Raw genomic sequence first — 18,433 nt, 5'->3', positions numbered from 1 at the left:
GTTTAGAAGTTTGTCTATGTTCCTTAATTGGCCGTATCTAGGCTGCTTCTTCCCAGGAACCATTCCAATAACTGATTAGAACTGGCTTTCAAGTAGCTTGAGAATGTGTATTTATGACTCTGTGATCATTAGACTCGTTTTCTTAGGTCTGCCATACCAGGAACAGTGAAACAGCACCTCTAGGATGTTTGGCACTAACAATTTGTCACCCATTTTACATAGCTTTGCTTAGGCAAAGTTCAAAAAATGTACTTTTAGCTGTAATATTTTTACTTAGTGCAAAAGCACGTGAGCAGCCTAAAATTTAGCATGGCTATTTAGCATATGCAACAGATTTAAGTATAAAACAATGCATAAAACTCCCTCACTCATTACTTGATATCCAAATACTTTTACAGGCTCTTCAACAGACACAGTCCTCAAAAATTCATCATTGTGTGATGAATCTGAGTTCCACTTTCATTTCCAGCAGCAGGTCAGTGTTAATTTACTCATGGTTTCATCCATCATTCATATCCAGAACCCTGTTATTACTCAGGAAGTTAATTCTTTCTGGGGTTTATTTCACTGAAAGCTTCTGAAAGCTTTAAGAGCAGCCCACCTACCTATAGCACACAATTTCTGGGGAAATGTTTCAGATTTGCAATTATACAAAGAATGGCTCAAAAGATGTTACTGCAAAGAACAGTGTGCAGATTGTATTTATTTTCATGGCATTCTCATGGAATTCATGGAATTTTGGAGGGCTTTGGAAGATTTGAGTTCTGAAGCCTACATTTTAGGCTACAAAGGCAGACAAAACTGCAGCACAAAGAACAACACTTGCTATAAGGAAAACTAGAAAGGAATGATTTTTTTTTTTTAATGTGCTAGAGGGAAAAAACCAGAATTCACCTTGGTCTAGTTGTTAGGGTAGATTTTGGAAGAAGAAGAAAATTGGATAACACACTGTCAAGGCTTGGCAAATGAAAGGAAAAGGACAGTTATAGCCATAATAGAAGTGAAAGCAATGGAATAGAGAAAGGAAAAGAAAGTTCTGACAGTATCAACCATTTTTTCTTTTTTAGTAGTTAGGAAGTAATTAGCAAAACTGTAAACTCAAGAATGTCAAGAGATTAAAGCTTCGTAGGAAGAGTAAAGTAATTTAGGTTCTCATCCTGGCTCTGACCTTCACTTATCCTGTACTTTAATCGTTCCTGTGAGAGTTTTGCAGTGCCAGCACTGTGCTGTGGTTTGTGGTATTACAGCTTTAGAAAGCCTTCCAGTTTCTAAGGAGAAGGAGAAAAATCATTTAAATGAAAAAAAAAAAAAAAACCACCACAAATATTGTGAGCTAACAGGAGGGGAAGGATCCAGCCAATCTAATAAACAATTAAAAATAAAAAAGTAACCAACCAACCAACCCCAAAAAATCTCCTATGTGTCTATTGTTACTCCTTGCCAACTTACACTGACATAGATTTGTGGCACACTGCCTTGGGAAACAGTTCTTGGGGCTATCTCTGCTTTTTCTGTCAAATAAATTCAGAGTTTTGCATTTACTGCTATAACTAATTGTCAAGAACACAGCAACTGACTTTATAAAGCAAAGCTTTCATTTCATATAGTTTTAATGATATTTTAAATAAATATATACAAGAGGCAGGAAAAAAACTGCTATCAGTTTAAATTCTTGTTGCATTTGATGCAAACATAGATATAGGTCTCAATGAAAGAATACCAATGGAATGAAAATGCTCCCTGAAGTAAAACTCTTCTAGAAAAATGTATGCTGTTAGAGAATTCACCTCCCCCATCAAAAAGATGATGAATGACACCCTGAATAACAAAATCAAGTATGTTTATTTTGCCACTTAGTTCAGTGGACACATGACAAATTCTGCTTGTCCTCACTGGAAAACACTGCCAATATTTTAAATACCAGATTTTTTCTGCCAGAATATCCTCTTCTTTATAAAACATGACTGCAATAATTAGAAAAACATCTGTCATAGTCTCTTCAGACTGAGGGAGTCATCCCATCAATTCACTGACTTGATTTGCTGCTGATTATTATGTTAAGAGTAGTTAAATAAACTTTGATTTAAAATACCACTCTCATTCAAGTGGTCTAACAAATACTGGACTGATGTTCAGCACTGAAGAGCAATGATCTTTAAATTCAAGTTTAAGGTTTGATGCCAATAACCTCTTATGTTGCTTTTTTATGTTATAAGAACTGGAAAAAAGGTTTAAGGTAAAATATTTTTACCTTCTAGTCCTTAAGTCTTGGAATTCCCCACAGACAGGCAAGATACTGGGCAACACTGCAGCATGGTATTAATAGCAGGTATTAAAATCCTTATGAGGCCACTTCTTTAACCCTTTATTTTTAATGAATAGCAATGAAAAGATCATGAGACCACATGAGAAATACTGCTCATAACCACTCCGGAGGCAGAAGGAGTCAGACTCAAGATTTACTTGGAAGCCTCACATGTCAGGATGAAATTCATGAGTATAAATCATTTAAAAGTTTATTTACAATACATCAAGACACCACCTCCCTTTCCTTTAAAGCAAGGGGGAAATATCTCACCTCTCACTTCCAGTTGTACAGCTCACTCGTGGAAAGAAGCAGGCATTTGTGCTCAAACCTGACCCGTCCTATGATTTCTCTAATGCACCTCTATCTCTTTACTCTTATAAAGCCCAAAGCCACAACTGAACTCAGAAACAATTACTAAGGAATTAACAGGAAGTTTTACCCTTGCTACCCAAACTCTCTAGCCACAAATCTTAGCTCTTGCAGTTACACTCTACATCCAAAACTATGGAAAACCTGGAGAAGAAGCTGCCCATTACCACATCCCAATATGCACATACACCAAGTTTTTCCATCCCAGAACTTTTCCTTGAACAGTTCAGCACATCACTAATTGAAAGTAAATAAAGGTTTTAATGATTCAAGCCTGTATAAACCTTTTCCAATTCAAAAGCTAGAAGTCTCTTAAGGATAAAAAACACTTGCATAAAATCACTGCAGCAGAGCACAATCAATCCCTCTATCTCCATTTGTTTGCTTTAGCACTTTACAAGGTTCCCTCAATTCTCAGGTCCAGATCAATCATTTGTTAAAGAAAGAAATGAACATGCTTGGGTGCCTCAGCAGAATACTGATAAGAAACAGTGTCAGCTCATTTTAACTGAGGACAAGAACCAACTTAGAGATTTATTTTTTCCCCCCTTCTCATCCTTGGTAGAAGACTTTAGAAAATCTATCACCAATGTGAACAAGACTGAAGAAAAGAAAATTTATATTTCCTAGCAACTCATTTATGTTTCTTATGTGGCTTTTATTGAATATTTCTGCTTCGAATGGATTTGTTAGATTGCTATATACAGTTAATGACATATTTTTCTTTAAATCTATCTTCAACATTATTGGTTGAACATTTATTCAAGACTACACCATTGTAAACCTTCTGATTTAGCTTAACCAGGTCAAGGAATGTTTGAGGGACGTACAAGTTCATCACAAGTATTGTTTAAGTAAGAACAACATTAAGAAAGAGCAACTTACTCGGATTAGAGTTGCTTTTAGTGCTGAGACTAAAGGACAAGCATGCTATGAGTTACAAGAACTGTAAATAAGCACAGGTCTTTCATCACTGCAGTAAGGGGAGAAAATGTTATTCCCATAATTAAACATTTTAATTGCTTTCATTTACATTCATTTCCTTTATGCCAATGACCTCACTTTGACATCTGCACCCAGAAACACCCCAGTGCCCCCAGTGGCTCTCCAGCAGTCACAAAACACTGCTTTAGCCACATTTACAGGTCAGCTACAAAAAACATGCAAAGGCAACAGCACTATAAATAGAGTTGGGAGCCTGATGATGGGGTCAAATACTATCTGTCTGGTAGCGTGTGAAAGGGGTTTTCACTCTGCAATTGATAAAGGGAATTATCTAGGAAATGGTGCAATGCACACTGACAGTCACTGAAATTACATCCAGGGGCAGTGCTTAAACCAAAGCTTTACTGGTATCACTTTAGCTTTCTGGCCCACATTGCTTAATGCCTTATCTCCATTCACTCCTTGCCACTACAATTTATTGCCCCAGTCAAAGGTGACAGAACACCTTGGCTTTCCACAGCAATTTGACGAGTATTTCTCAAGCCTTTCCCAATGAAGACACATGGAAGTTTCAGTGGAACACTGATTGATATGCACTAATTCTCTCCCACATTACAAAGGCAAGTCATATGCCTTTGGAGGAAGATGTGCTATTTTCAGACATGCCAAGTGACTGACTTTTGATTCTACTTGAAGACACCAGAATGACATAAGAAATGTGACTTCTACCAGTTAGTAAATCCCCCCAGGTCTTGGTTTCCCAGCAAATGGGGTTTTTTCTGATCATAGGGGATGATAGTTTAACCTTCCCTTAAAAATAGCCATAGCAAACAGGCAGGGGGTATCACACAGAGACAAGTTCCTTGCCTACTTCTACCAACATTAGAATTGGTAGGAATTACAGGAATTCTTATTCCTGTCTCTACAGCAGTGAGGGCTACCAGGGTGCTGCTATTCAAGGGCTGCATCTCTGAGCCTCATCTCTGTAAGTGACATCTGTGCTCTACAGAAACATCCTCAGTTCTGCTTGTTCTGCCAGGCAGACTCTGTGCAGCAGCTCACACACAGGAGTGACTCAGCCACACTCCAGCTCTCTGCCCTCACATGGTGAACAGGACCTGGCTCAGCTTCTCAGCACCCATGCAGAACACTCCAGGTAAAATCTTGTCCTACATAAAATGCATACAGGCAGAGTACATTGCAAATGTCTGACATGCACATACTACTTAATTGGTGTTCATTGTCTAAGTAGCCTAATGCTTCACTCTAGGTATTAGGTTAGAATCTTCTTAAGAGATTCTTCCTATATTAATTGAATTTAGATTCATTTTGTATCAGGATGCAGCAAACACAGGAAAAAGACAGCCAGAGACCACTTTAACTGTTTCTCACAGCCTGACCTTCCTTTTCTTTCTTCCTCCCTTTTTCCAATCTCATTCCACTTTTCTGACAGCTCTGTATCACTTTCTTACAATTTTTTAAAAGGGAATGAAAAGTATTAAATATTAAATGTGGAAGAAAAAAATTATATTTTTTCTATGCACACACACAAAGTCACTACCTGTATATCAAAAGTGTGTGACAAATGGAAAGGGAGCTGATTCTGGGACCTTAGCATGAGCAATAAACAGATGCAAGGATTTTCTACCTCACTGAGCCCCTGGTGCTGAAGCTAATACCTCCTGACTCAGTTATGGGCACCAGTAGATGGGCTGAAGTTGTGTCTCATCCAATGAAAACCAAAAGCCAACTCCTGAGCCATGACTGCAGTCCTTGGGAGTTAACATTTCTGTCCCTTTGAATTTAAGGCTGAATTACACATTTTCCAAATCTCTGTTCATCACAACTACAATTGTGCATTGCCAGCAGTGCCTGACACAGATTTACAGAATTCTCACAAATGTGCACTTTTGATTATCCACAGCTTCTTTCCTGCTTCCTCAAACTTAAGCACAGGGAAGCTTCTGGGTAGAAAACAAACACATGAAGTGAATGCATTTGGAGTGCTGCTAGCAGTTCAGCAATTTTTTTTTTTTTTTAAGGCAAAGTTCACCGAGGATTGAATGAGTGACACAGAAACATTTTCACCACTGAAATTTTTGATGCTGGGGCAAGAGGATAGATTGAACATATTGGAAAGTGCATATGTACATTATATATATGTATAAACACATGCATATATGCAGGATTTTTCTGTGACGACATTGTATTCATAGATTTACATTTTATCTCATTTATGAGTAAGTTCTGGCCACCACTGACTAATGGAATGAGATTAATGCACTTTGCATCTGGAGTGTTCTGTAGAGGAAGCTGGCATCCTCATGCACTTGGGGCTTTCAGAAGCAGCTTCAGTGCATCAAAGCCTCTGCAGCCCTTTTTGTCCAAAAATATGGTTTCTTTGTCAAAATGAAGATCAGTGGATCTTTAGAACAGATGTTTGCTTATGCAAACAGAAACCAAGGCATTATCCAGCCACCTGCTTTTGTTAAATAAATGGACATGTAGGCTCAAAAGCTTGTATGAGCTCTGATCCCTCTGTCTCTCAAACATGTTGTTTTATCCCAAATGTTGCTGACTACATGCCCCAAAGGTCACAGCCTCAAAGCCAAGAAACAAGGACAGCTTTCCATGACTGAATATTTTTCAGCCAGCTTTACAAGCAGTGCATTTGCACCTCAGTGCAGCTTTACTGGATATTATCCAGACAAGTTGGTTCCTTCTCCAAGGTTATAGGTAATAACAAGGAACGGCCTATAAATCAACCAAACAAGCTTTTAGAAATTTAAAGCAAACAAATTGATGAGTTTTGTCAGCAGTGATCTTATTGGTTCAGGTAATAGCCTTTTCCCAGACTCCTTATTTCCTGTCATGAGAAAAGCACTGTATATTCAGTGTATAACAACCAGGGCTGCTACACTGCCCCTTCCTTGTCCATTTCCACAGAGGCTTATAAGATTAATGAGAGAAAAAATAAGAAAAAAACCCACCAAAAAACAGTAGAGCAAGCAAATTAGACAACATTAACAGGTCAAACACATTCAGTATATTCCTCTTTTACTGTCAGACCAAGGTACTGAAAATCTGGCAGCTGACTTTCACAGCCAAATTATAATGAAGCAAAAAAAAAAAAGAAAAACAAAGAAAGCCTTTATCCAGGTAATGGACATTAATTGATAGGATAGCTAATTTAGTGGAAATTATTGGCCTATAAAAGTGTGCAGAGAAGCAAGCCTAGCTAAAGAGCAGTAGGAGTGTTGCATATTTTTTATTTTCCTAGTCTGAGATCATGTTCACATTTACCTATTTAGGAATGATCATTTTTGCTTGTAATCTATACTCTAGTGACAGAGATAAGCTTAATTCTGGGTATTTCATCCATTTCAACATTTGTTTACATTTTCATTCACTATAAATGTTTTTTTATTTGACTCAAAGACACTACACAACTATTAAGCTGTACTTATCAGATCTCTAAGAAAATACTTCGATGCTTAAATTTAGAAAACTGGAGTTGAAATGGGAAATATTAATTTATCTTATTAAAGAATATTTACATCTGTGATATGATGGAGAGAGACAAGAAAAAGGGCTCTGTACACAACCTCAACAGAAGAACAGTCGCTCACTCCTTGAAACAGTGACTTGACAAACAATAACAAAGCTACGAAGCATAAAAACACCAGTGAAGGTCAAGGAACTCAGAAACCCAAAGCTTTCCTTAGTCTTCACTCCACATTTCCTTTCATAGACATTCTCACCATTTCTCCTCGCTCCTGTCAGTAGCCAGTTTCTGTGCTCTGCAGTAACAAGAGCTCTGTTAATTGTCCTCCTGTGCCTGCCTGTTCAGCATTGCTGCCCCTTGATTGGTGCCCCCCGGTGTTGAAGCCTCGAAGCAATTAGCCAGCCTGCTAATTTCACTTTCCTCTGAGGAATGTGCTTTATGGAGGAGAATCACTGGCTCCTACCACATAAGATGCAGCAGCTTTGCTACATCCCAAACCAGCATCGCCACCTGCTCCACCAGTGCTGTGCAGCTCAATATGCAGAGATATTAAGAGCTGCTATAAAGTGCTGCCAAAGCAATTTGGATCAAGCCCAGTTTTCAGGCCTTAACATTTCCTGCAAATATCTCCTCTTTCTGAAAATCTCAAAGTCCAGATTTTGGGCTGCTCTAACTTCTGCTTTGCTACAGAGAAATGCATGTGCTGCTTGGAAACTGGGGTGGTGAGACCCAAAAAGACATGTGGCTGACAGCACCAGATATGGTGAGAGAATTGACCAAGATACCACTTCTCCCATGGAGTCAAGTTCTGTACACCCTGAGCTGATAACAGAAAAGAAGGATTAACTGCACCTTCCTATTCTTTGGTCTATCACCACCCCATTCAGAACATATCTGGAAGATAATTTCTCCAAAACATCAAATACACAGCACACCTACACTGTGGAAGACTCCCCCTTTTCAGTCTGTTCTGCAGCATTCAGGCCCAGGACATCACACTTCTCACCCCAAGGATACTTCTGATCAGGAGGAGTTTTTTCCCTCTCATTCTTTAAACCACAAACCTCATAAGCACTCTACAATTTTCTGCAGTCTCTTCAGCACTGAAATTGGAAATTATACCTCAAAAAACAGTTCTGGGACTCACAAGTGTCAAGTCTTGGTGTGGAAGCATTAGATCATTAACACACCACTGTATTGAACCACTACCACTGACTGGAGCAATAACCAACTGCACTCTTTCAGTTGCAATTCCAAACTGACTGGAACTACTGCCTGTCCTTTAACCTGGTTATTTACTTGAGATGGACTGACTTTTCCTTATGTTTCATTTAAATTCTCTGACCTAATACCAGTGTCCTGGATAATCAAGCCTTTACCTGAGTCACATATTCTAGTTCACATTCTGAAAATAACAATAGTGCATCAGGATTAATTAATGCTGCACATTTGGTAGATAACTACTCCCTCCTTTCTCTCCACCCATTGCATATAAACACACATGCTCCACAAAAGCACAGATTTAGAAAAAGAAAGGTCTTTTACTGTTAATTAAACCAATGAGACAACAAGTAACAAAGGGGGGGGGGGGGGAATTCCAAGAGACTATAATAATTAAGCAATCTACCTCATGAAAAGAGACACCATAAAGTTACCACAGTGTGGCATCTACAGGACAATGACGCACAGCACACAATCTCTTCCAATAAGCTGGCTCAAACTCCTCTGAAAATGCACAGAGCACACAGTCAGGTACTGCAGCTCAGATAACATTTAAAGACAAGTTGCACTCAAAACCAATACATTTCAGATGTATTTTTGGATAATAAGTCTAATCAATGTTTTTTCTTCTACAGGACAGCCCCATGAAGTTTGGGATTATTTTCTGCTTCTTATCATGACTACTTTGCTATGTAAACCCAGTTTGAAATTTTGCAATGAGATATGCGCTCCTAACTTGGTGTTTCCCCTAAGTGCCAATTCATCAAAACAGAAGCAAGCAGAAATGTACCAAAGGAAAATACGCAACAAACACTCCCTCTATGGATATTGGAATCACAGATTAAAGACACTAGTCCAGCCAAATTACATGCATGTGAGAAAGCCATTTCAATTTAATTTTTCCGACTTAAAATGTGTAAAAACATTACTGACTCCTTCATTAGCAGGTTTCTTAAATACGCTAATGATCATAACTACATTAAAGATTTAGGTAAATGTTAAAAATTAGCCATGTATTTTAATGTACTGAATCATGGATTTCAGAGCGAATCAAATACTCACATTAGACAGGAAAGGGACACATTCCTTGTTTTACTACACTCCTTGTTAATTTAATATACTGTGTATAACATAACACTTAGCTCTAGAGCTTTCAGACCAATATTAACACACTTTTCCAGAACATAAAAAAATATTGTCAGTAACAAGCCAGGAAATAGAGTCCTTTGTCAGTAATGTCTCTACATAGAAAAAAAAATCCCAGTCTTTTAACTGAAATGTTTTATGACTTCTGGTGGTACAGATCCATTTCAAATACCAAAAGTACAAGGGAGGGTTTAAATGAGCATCTTTAGAAAGATAAGTCTCTGCAATGAATAAGGCCGCATCGAGATCCCCATGAAAAATAAACTGCTGTAACTGTCAAGCACGACAAATGAAGTGATTTGTCTCATGAACTGCTCTGCACCACTCCAAGAGAGAGATCAACAGCACAACTGCTGAAACCAGATCTCCACTGGAAAACAAAATCTCCACTACTAGCTTAGGAGACCTCCAGACATAAGGAATAACTCAGAAAATAAGCAGAAACACACAAAGAGAGAGAAAAACAAATTTCTGAGCATATGATCTTACCCAGCCCTGCAAGAGCCCCAGAAATACCAACAGCTTGATTCAAACTCCACTGAGTCAATGGAGAAGCTCTCTCTGCCTTCAAGAGTCTCCAATTTAGGCTTGTACTGAATTTTCTGCTCCCCAAGGTTTGTGTCATTCCTAAGCACTAATTTTGAGAATGCTTGTCCAAGACCCACAAACTACACAAGTTAAATAAGAAGTGCAGTTCTAAGACAGTAGGAATTCATGCTCTGGGTTTCACAAGTCATCTCCTTGTGTGACTTCTCACTTAAGTCACATCTAGAAAGGTCTGAAAAGGCCCTCACAGAATTTCAAACTCCTTCCATCCATGGTTTTCAGCTGATGCCACTATATTTTGCAAAATTGATTCCAAGTGCCCAGGCACAGACATTTGCATACACCACCTCAGGCAACAGCAGCTGGTGAGCATTTCACTCACACTGCTGATTTCTATTTAAAAAAATCTGACAGCAAAGGGGTTTGTTATACATTTATTTAATCAATCAATAGTGGGCATTCAGATACTGAAGCTGTCAAACAGAAGACATAAATAGAAGTGTAACTGCACTTCATTATAAGGTCTCATCAGACTTATTGATGCTATTTGAACGAGTGAATGCACTTCCCTTAGTATCCTGGTAACAGCAGCTCGAAAACATATCCTTTAATTTGAGATAACCTTTTCCCACACAGAAAAGATTTCACCTTGGAAGAAGGTAATGAACTTAAAAATAGATTCTGCCATACTGTTTAAGAAAGGTACAGTAAGCTCTTAGGTGTTTACAGTGTTTTAAACTCTGGATGCTTTTGCTGCTACAGAATCTCCACCACAATGGGAGACTCATCCTCATCCTGAAAGCTTTCTCTGGGATTAAACAATGTGTTTATTAGATCCAATACAATAACACATAGATAGTGATACATTTTGAGGATTTAGCAACAACGCTGGAAAAAATAGCCGATGAGGTCTGGAACTTTCCACACATAATTAAATTCTCTGCCAATGAATTAAATTGAAATAAATGAAAATGCTTTGATGAAGAAAAGTTGGATAAGTCATGCAAGGCAAATATTTAGGCTGAAAAATTAAAAGCAAGCAATAGATTTTGGTGGGCTATTAAAGGTTTAATTAATTATCTAGTCAAAAAATATAGAATACCAAAACCATATGCAATTCTGAAAAAAATTAAGGAAAAGGAAAATGTAAAAGTCAGTAGCATTTTCATTAAAAACAAATTATTCCCATATAAACAGAATTAAACATTTACAACTAAACCACACAACACAATACTTCCATCTGTAGCAATGGTCCTGATACAAGTGTTGAGAAGTGCTGTCTTACTCTCTACATGGAAAAAAGACAAAAAATAAAAGAAGCTAATGTAAACCTTGAGTGCTGAGTATCTAATTGAGATAAGAATTGTACTTTAAATGCCTAGGGACAAGTCTCATTTTGGAGATGTTTTCAAATGGAACTGCTTGGCCTTGAGGAGCTGACACAAGTTGAGCTTGTCAAATGCTCCAGCAGGAGATGGTGCCTCCTGCCTCCATTCTGTGTCTCTCATTTCTTCAAAAACAAGAATTCCAGAGTAATACTATGTCCTAGCCATTGTCCCTCCACATCAGCTGGCAGAGGGGAAGTTGAATGTTAGAAGCAGCCTCCTAGATCACACAGACAGCTTCTATAATGACAAGGAAGGGTCTTTGAAATGCCAGGGCTTTTGGTGCTTAATAAACACTGTTCCTTAATACCCACAATCTGTTGGCACTGATCAAAAACTTGATTAGACACAAATGCTGTTACCATAAGTTGAAGGGTGATGCAAATAAAAGTAAGAAGTCCTTCAAATAATTTGTATTTTTACTTCTGAATTTTTTCTTGCTGGACTTCTCCACCAGTGGTTTAGAATCTCCATATGTTAACATTCTCGAGGAGGGAGGACATGTACTAAGAAAACTGCATTTATCAAACTAATGCCAGACCATTTTCAAGTTTAATGCATATCTGTCTATGCTTGTTAAAATAATTACCTGGTCTTCTTATCACTTAATTGATCGTTTACTCCTCAACAGAAATATAAAGAGTTATGAGAGTCAACACTAAGAAAAAGTCTCAGAAGATAACCCATCTTATTTCTATGTCTTGAACTGCTCTCTGAGCAAAATAGGCCAGAACACCACCATTAAGGGAACAAATTTTGCCACCTCCATCTTATTGAGAGATTTCTTGTATGTTGTTCTTTAGCACACATCATAGAGTGATTCAGTAGGACAACTTCTAGTGGTTTTTGTACTAAAGACCTTTGGTTTAGCACAAATACTCTTCTGTACTTGTCACAAGCAAAGCATTAGACTTAATCCAAAGTGACACATAAAAAGAATGCAGGAGTTGAACTATAAACTTTGCTTTTTCATCCTTTATAGCTTCATTTCTGACCGCTGTTCACTGGAGAAACAATCTATGTTAGAAGGAAGTGAATGAAAGGATGGACTGCCAAGGCACAAACAGAATCCAAAGGAAACAGCCCCTTGCTCTCCTCTGGAAGAGCAGAGGGCACAGCCAGAAGCAAAGATGTGCTGCTGAGCTCTGTGTGGCTCTTCAGATCAGCTGTCAGCTGGGGCATTCTACCAGGAGTTCTATCTCAACACTTGAGATGTGTGACAGAAAAACAACAGTAACTGGATAAGGCTAAAGCAAGCCAGGCTCCCAGGCTGTACATGCACACCTGAGATGCTCACCAGGTTGGTCTCTCATTCCTCTGCCCAAATACCCACACAGGGGAGGAAGAAGCCATCATTTAACTCATGCTAATTATTTCTGACTTGTTTGTCTCCTTGATATGGACAAGCCACCCTCTGTTTCAGAGGGAAGCGGTCATAAAACAAGCACAATTCAGCACAGAAATATATATATGTGTGTGTGTCTGTGTATGCACGTTGCTTTTAGGGTTTGTTTTGTGGGGCGGTTTTTTGTTCTTTCCAATGTCTTCCAAAAAGAAGGGGAAACATTAGTTCCTTCAGTAGCTATTGGAAATGATCCATAACAGCCAGGAACTGCTAAAAGGGTAATTGCCTCAAAAAGCTTCCAGGTTTAGCAAGACCTGATTTTGGACAGTTGGCCTTGACTATCCACAGTGCACAGATAATTCTTTCTCTACTCACAGGCTTTGTAACACAAACTACACAGCTGATCTATAATCCTCATTTCTGCCTTCCATATATCCTCTATATCCTCATCTTTCATATATCTTCATCCATCCTCTACCAGCAAAAATAACTGCCTGTAAAAGATCTGCCTCCTTTTGCAGATGAAAAACAACCCTTGTTCTCAACATTTTACTTCAGGATACAAAACTTAAAAATAAAAAAACCTTTTATGACTACTACATCTGGACATCTGGAGTATGGGCAGGGGAGGAAAGCAGTGGTAATACTGGGAAATTCCCTTTCCAGATCTCTGGGAATAAAAATCCTGTGTTCCCACTGAATCAGCTACTGTAAATGAGCCATCCCTTCACTCTAGACTGCAATTCTCTGGTAGGTTCCTACCCATTGAAAAATATGCAGATTATTATCTTTTCTTTGAACAAAATGTCCTGGGATTGAAATTCATCACTTCACTTATGTACAATAGAAACATGTTCAAAGGGAAACACCACCTGTTCCTAGCAGATGGTAAATTAGCATTGAAAGGATCACCTGTACTGGGAACCCCATTCTCTAATTCTACCACCAAGAGGTAAAGCAGCAATGTATGTCACAACAAAGCCTGTCTGATTTAGCACTTTTGCTCCAGGAGCACACCTGTAGTGCACACTATTTCTTGTCTATTCTCTTGCACTGATGCCCATTCATCAAATATCCAAGAAGAGTGCCAAGCCAAGCCTGCAGCATGGCAAAACGAGCTTGGCTGAAAGCCACTGCATTTACACATGTTAATGACCCTTCCTGAGGAACTCCAGTAGCCAATACACTAACCCACTTGAGGAATTCATTATCAATACTTGCAGTTATTTTCCTTGTCACATTTTTTCCTTTGTTCTTGCAAGGAAACTTCCAGAATCAAAAATTAGATTGATCATGCTTGATCTTCATCTGTAATGCCATCTGACAGTCATGTGTGCAACAAAAATTGAAAGTAACCATGAACAATGTAAACATCATGAATCTTTAATGAGGACTTAATATGTGAAGCTTGTACTTGTCTGTGACTCGGAGACCATAAACCTTCTCCACCAATCTCATCCCACAGTGAGTTAAAATGCTCCAAATTTTTTTCATTGCTATCAAAGCTGCAAGAAGGAAGGAAAGATTCTTCTGTGCTTAAGGCACTTTTACTTTATTAAAAGGCTTTCTAATGTAAAAAACGCTCACACAGTCACTCTTGCAGCAGCTGCATTACCATTATTCTCACCACTCCAAGCACAAAATGAGATTATGAAGGGGGTTCAAGAGCTGGATTTAAATCCAATTCTGCAGCTTCTGAATGTGTGTTAATGTAATATTGTGGGATTTGGAGGTACAGACCTCAATATCTTAATCTACAGCTTTCTCAAACATCTGGGTCATTGGCAATGTCACTGATGCTTTTATTCTAACTAAATCAAAGGGATAATCAGAAATATAATCCCTGACCAGTCACTTGCCTGCAAGTCACCCAAAATACACTTACAGCAAGAATTTGTCTTGCTATGCAAGGCCTTAGTAGAGCAGCTTGTATTAACCCTTACAAAATAAGGAATACACTGTTAAGAGTAAAGCTGATGTTTTCATGAATGACTTTGTTAGAACAAGGACTAGAGATCAAGCACCAGAAGCCAGCCTCAAACTACCACAAAAACACCTGCTAAGACTGCATTCTGTAAGGGCAGAAAATTCTTTATAAACCAAATATGATGGCACATCTGTTTCCAGCACTGATATGAAGGGCTGAGCCTGGGCTTGCCAAGATGCAGCAGCCAGGGCTGAAATGCCAGCTAAGGCTATAAAACAGCCTGGCCACCTGCAGGCTCCCTGCCACCTGAACCTGTGCCAGGTACAAACTCTGCACATGGTTCACTCTGCAGAGCAACCCAACAGTGAGCAGGCAGCAAGAATGGAGCTCTCTGCTTAGAGGAGTCCCTCCTGCCTTGCTTTGATAATGTCCTTTAACAAAGAACACTTCTGCATTATTTTTGGGGGAAGGGAGCTTTGCTACCTGATTAGGAAGATTATCAGCATATCACTGAGTTCTACATTCAGAGACAGGCACAGAGTAGGAGGAATACACCAGTCCAATTAGAATTGAGCTGTGGGACTGACCATAAGATGAATCACTCAGCCACTGCAGACCTGGGGTTTTGTGCAAACACTTCTAAAAGAAGCAGGCACACCATACCAATGCAAGAAAAGCTGAACTTCCTAATGCCAGCTAAGCCACAAAACCCTGATAATTTCTATGAGCACACAAAAATCCCTCCTTGACCTATCTCAAAAGCACACCAAGTATGTTCCAAAGAGTAACAAAGGACTTCTGGTTCCTTCCTCCCTTTTACTGCACCTGGTTTTCATCCACTACTCTGCTCCACAGCCTGGTAACATCTTCCATTCAGGGTCCTGACAAAGGCTGTCTCAGTGAGAATATTATTCAAAGAAAGATCGAGTACAGTGCCATATAAATAGTGCTATCATGTTTTATGCTCTTATCTCAATTTTATGATTTTTATATCAGCTTAGACTCTGTGGTTTTTATGGGCCCTGTGGTACAAGGAGGTGCCTATAGAAACATTCATGTCTTTCCCACGTGAAGTTAAAATTTGAATCAATACTGTATTTGTAACAATGGTACTTTCTGGTATGAATTCTTTTGCGTTAATCCACATTCTGTCTCACTAACAAGATTCCAATGTGGTTTGTTTTCAACATTCCCAGTGAAACTGAGGTAGAGGTAACACCTTAGAATTCATATTGTATAAGGACTCACACTAATATGCTTTTCAAGGCCTCACATCTCCATGTGAGCACTCTCCTCAGTCTCAAATTATATCAGCCATTACAATTGACATAATTTACCATTCTAATATTATTTTATTATCAAAAGATTAATCTACAATCTGAAGCATTCCAGCCCACAGAATTTTATACAAATCTCAGCATTGCCATGGTCTCTCCCAAAAACCAAGTGAGATGAGGTCAGAAGTGCCAAAATGCTCAGACCACCCAAAGTAATATAAATCAATGACAAAACTACCACTAGAAGGAGGGAAACAAACTAAAACCCGTTTTTCCAATATGGTCTAATAAGAAACATGAAAATTAACTATAACAGAGTGATACATAAAAGCTAAAATTATGCAAGTGGTCCTATAGCAACCATGCATTGTTAGTACAGCCCCAATACAGAAGGTTGTTAATTGTTGCTCCCATCATTCACCACCTTTTAACACTGCAGGTACCAATGAGCTGCTTGGATTGGAGAATGTAATTCCATTCCTACACAATTAAAGTGGTCTGGCAAAAACTTCCTGCATGTCTTTGTCATATTTTCCTTGGCTTTATGGCAAAGGTCATCAAACCCTGGATGCTATAATTTCTGCACAGATCACTGTTCTTCCCACTAAAAAATTCAAATTTAAGCCACATGCACCCATTTCTTTTATGAAGCAGGAATGAAACTGCTGGAAATTAAAATCTCACTATTCCACTTATCTCATTTTAACCTTAATAACAAGGTTTAGGCATTATTTAATCTCTCCTTTCTACCTTTGATTGGCTTCATGCGATACAAATCAAACTCACTAAAAGATCTCTTGCCAATTCAATAGGCCTCTTGTTACCTACTAACTGAGCACATTGTTGCAGCTAAATGTTTAAATAAGAAATTGTTCAATATTTGAACAATCTGAAGATACCAACCCAGAAAGAAATCCTGTAATGACAAGCTATATTTTTTTTTTGAGAGAGAGATTGATTGCCCTTCTGTTCAAATTGCCAACATTTTCTCAAGAACTATTTTAACAATGGATTTGCAAAGCCTGGACCACAACTTGAAATGCCTTGCATCCTTTACTTTAAGAGAAAATCCTTGAAGTTTTGCCTTTTGCACAGTTGGTCTAGAGAAACTTTTCAGTGTGTGCTTCACTGTCTCACAGTCGTTGCTAATGAGCCATTTCTTCCAGCTCAATTACTACAAAAGAGCTATTCAGGTGACACAGAAGAGCTCTGTTCCTTCCACTGGCACACATGGAAATTTTGGGTTTTTTTGTTTTTAGAGAAAAATGAAGTTCTTTAATCACTGTATGTTATCAGAGACTAATTATGGATATTAGCTGTCTCTTCCATTTCTGAAGGGCATTAAGGGAAGCACACCTTCCCCAGCTGACCACTGTGGTCAGCAAGGCACTAAGTCAAAGTAGAAACTTATCTTCCTAAAGGTACTAAAGTAAATGGATAATTTAAGTCAACATTGAATGGAATGTTAGGGGAAATGAAAAGCCTTCCTGATTCTCTTTCAAAGCATCATAGAAGTTGAAAGGACCCCTGGAGAGCATTCATTTTATCCAACACCTGTGCCCAGATCATGGAACCTAAAGGGCTTGATACTGGCCCTGAAGCTCATCCAGTGCCACCCCCCTGCCATGAGAATGGACAGCTCCCACTGTCCCAGGTTGCTCAAAGCCTTCTCCAAGCCAGCCTTGAATGATTCCAGTGTTGGGGCATCCACAACTTCTCTGGGCAACCCGTTCCAGTATCTCACCCCCCTCACAGTAAAGAATTTCTTCCTGCAATTTATTTTCCTTTAGCCCAGCAGCCTGGTGCTGACTGCTGAACACTGACCCTTTGTTCAGCCCTACATCTGCCAACCTCTCAACTGTCTCTGTTATTCTCTAATAGTCTGAATACAGAAGATTACAAACCTCTATTCATTTTCTTTCAATGTGAACAAATGTAATTTCCTGCATGCATAACCCAGGACTCACAAATGAATTAAATACCTCTATAAAGAACCAGAGATTTCGGTTTAGACTCCTTATGTCCACCCACTAGCAGAAGTGATGAGAAGAACAACCTGTACATCTTCACTCTGTCACACACATAATTTCATCCCTAGACATTTCTGTATTGTAATTTTCATCTCCAAAATCCTGCTTATCAGCCTGCCCAATATTTAAAATAAAAGATTTCTTGTATTAAAGTCATGTAAAGTTTAAAATAAAGAGAAAAAATGAGGGGGGAGTTATCCCAACAGGTCTCTTTTGTGTAGCACAATGCAAGTGTAACTCTGGAATGCCTTCCACCTACTCCATCACAGGTTTGAGTGGCAGCTGCTGCAGTAAAACAATAGCAGCTATGCAGATGCTGATGGCAGACAAAGGCTTGACATCAATGAACCACAGTTCAGCACAGTTCTATTGTGCTCAAAATCTGACTGAAGTGGGAATATTGGAATGACAGTTGAAATGCTTTTATCT

This window comes from Ammospiza caudacuta, chromosome 11, assembly GCF_027887145.1.
Source record: "Ammospiza caudacuta isolate bAmmCau1 chromosome 11, bAmmCau1.pri, whole genome shotgun sequence".
Classification (NCBI taxonomy): Eukaryota; Metazoa; Chordata; class Aves; order Passeriformes; family Passerellidae; genus Ammospiza; species Ammospiza caudacuta.
The sequence above is the reverse complement of the archived record's forward strand: the minus strand, read 5'-3'. Positions refer to the sequence as shown.